Source organism: Octopus bimaculoides, chromosome 10 (assembly GCF_001194135.2).
Source record: "Octopus bimaculoides isolate UCB-OBI-ISO-001 chromosome 10, ASM119413v2, whole genome shotgun sequence".
Lineage (NCBI taxonomy): Eukaryota > Metazoa > Mollusca > Cephalopoda > Octopoda > Octopodidae > Octopus > Octopus bimaculoides.
The window spans coordinates 46210023-46213056 of record NC_068990.1 but is presented as its reverse complement, the minus strand read 5'-3'; positions in this window follow the sequence as shown (position 1 = coordinate 46213056).

Genomic DNA, 3034 nt, shown 5'->3' with positions numbered 1-3034 from the left:
TGTGTGTGTATGTTTGTGTGTGTGCGTGTGTGTCTGTGTGTGTGTGTGTGTGTCTGTGTGTCTGTGTGTGCGTGGGGGGATTAGGAGAATGTTTGTATGACATAGTCACCAAAATATGTTGTGCAGTAATCTAGCACACTCGTTAAAACCTTTTAAAAAAAAGACTCGGAAGTTGTGGGTAGAAAGAAAAAGTCTAGTCTTATAAAAAAAATTATACGACTGACTGAAACACTACCACAAAACATCACCAACAACTTGGCAATCGTAATAAACATTTGAATATAATAAGCACCAACTTGTAATTTACCCGGACGGAAGTTTTCTTAATTTATCTGATGAGTTTCAGCGAATATTTTTTCACTTGCATTCGTTATTGAAAGAGCCTTTTACATAGTCTCTGGATTTGCTGGATGAACGGAAAAAAAGTCATATGAAAATAAGTGGCAGAAATAAAGTTACAGGAAAAAGTCACCGGAAAAACCATATGAAAAAAGGCCACGGAAATGTCTGTAAAAAATGACAAAGGAATATTATAGAAAAAGTCACAGGAAAAAAAAATGCCACAAATAAGTCACAGGAAAAGATTACAGATAAAGTCACAATAAAAAGTCAAGGAGAAAGTCGAAGGAAAAGTCATAGAAAATAGTCACAAGAAGCAGTCACAGAAAAAGTCACTAATAAAAATCACGCGAAAACGTCTGAGAAGTCACAGAAAAAAACCCATTGGAAAATGTAACAAGAAAACGTAACAGAAAAAAAAAGAACACCGAAAGGTTGCAGAGAGAATCGCCATAGAAGAAAGGTACAGGGATAAGAAGTTATAGAAAAAGGATCATAGGAATCTCCTATTAAATGTGACCGTGTATGTGTGTGCGTGTGTTTGTGTGTGTGTATGTGTGACAGAGGCAGAGGCAGACAGACAGACAGTCAGACAGACAGTCAGACAGACAGACAGACAGGCAGACAGAATATGTGTAGTGTGGTGTGTTTATGTATGTGTGTATGTGTTAAATGAATGTTGTGTGTAAATTTGAGAGATGAAGAATAGCAAACATTAACCAAATTAGCAAAAGTTTAGCGAAAAAATGCCAGCATGTTTTCATTAATTATTCCTTTATTATTTTATAACACCCAGGTCTTCAGTGTTCTGCCTAATATCTATAACCAAGTTCATTAAGGTATATACCTACACTGGTAAATTCAGTATCGATTGTCTTCGATTTCGTTTAGTAGTTAAGGTTTTTGAAGCACAACACTTGAAGCTTCTTGTTTATGCTAAATCCTTTTTTTTTTCTTTACCCTTTGAACACAGAAAGAGGATATACACGCTCAAAAATTTATTACCGTTTAGTACAGGAAATGGTTTTAAGCCGCACGGCTTTGAAAAAATACCCTGTAGTATCACCTATCTGTAGGAAATACTGCAAAAGTACTGCAAAAGCAGAAAATATTGGTTTCAAAACTATTCCGCACATACAATAACAGCCATACCCACAATCCAACACACCTCCATCCATTTAAATAATTACCTTATCCTTATAATCCAACGTAACCACATATAAACGGGCGCCTGTCAACGGGGAACTAAGCCCACACTGTATCAAGGTATAGTGTAATATATATCAAATAGATGTCTTATAAAACTATTCCGCACATACACGATGGACTTCCTCGCAGTTTCCGTCTACCAAATACCCTCAGAAGGCAGTGGTCGGCTTGGGGCTATAGTAGAATACACTTGCGCAAAGTACTGGGAAGTGGGACTGTAAACGAAACCACGTGGTTACAAAGCAAATTTCTTAACTATACAACAATGCCATTGCCTATAAAATCTAAAAAGAAAATGTCTCTGTCATGAGAGAGGAGTTGAGGTTTAAATGTTTAAAATTCGCTTTTGAACTCGATCAAGCGGAGAGGGAAAGGACCAGCCTAGATGTGACAGCAATATTGGATAGAGGGGCGATGAAGGACATATTCGGAAGTAAGATAACGATGAGCACGTTATCGAAAATAATTTTAGAAAGCCAGCTTTCGATTGTCTTCGACTTCGTTCCATAGTTAAAGTAGTCTGAAGTCTAACTCTCGAAGACATATATGGCGATAGTTAGAGACCAGTTGAATAGTATTACAGATTGACTAGACATACATGTCGCTCACGATGGAGCATCCATTCGGGTGTGAGAAAAACCAGGGTTATTGACGGACCAATGAGGAAGCTTATATGTATACACGTGATCTACCAGAATACCAGCCAATCCTCATATCTCACCAACCATTTTTACAAAAGAAAGATATACTAGGCAATCTAATCCTAAATGCCCCCATTCTGAAAAGAAAGTGATGGTTACGACTTGAATGGCTGGGATCTCAAACATAATTAACCAAAACCAGCAAAATGTAAATGCAAAATGCAAATTTGAACTCATGTTCAGGAAGTCTAGCCACCTTGACATTTCGTCTGACATAATTTGCAATGATTATTGTAGTTAGAAAACTATATCATAGTGAGTAACTTGATAACAAAAAATTACCTTTTTTTCATTTCATAATGCCCTTTTTTGTGCGATTTTAATAATGCTTCGACAATTGAGTATGATAACACTAACTAAATTATTGTTTCTGACATGAATGGTGTCTCTGAGTAATTTCTCCTCAAAATTTATTTCTTAACTATTTTAGTTTGTAGAAGTGTGAAAATATTGCACGCTTAGTAAGTGATTCTCTCGTTATTGCTGCGGCAAATGCAGTGACGTATATGCTTCCATGAAAATGTATAAGTTCGAGGACCGAAACATATTCTGAGTAATCTCCCGTATTTTACGGAATAATTAAATTATCGCTACTCATTAAATAACATTGTCTTTTCATCATCGCGAAATTATTTCTAATTACCTTTCTAATGATCTCTGCAATAAATATGTTTGCTCAAACTTTCCTTCAGCTGTTCCTTAATTCATGCTTTGTCATTTAAAAAGAAATGGATAATATTTATCTCTCATTAAAACTAGATGGTGCGTTCGAACACGGAGTGCTG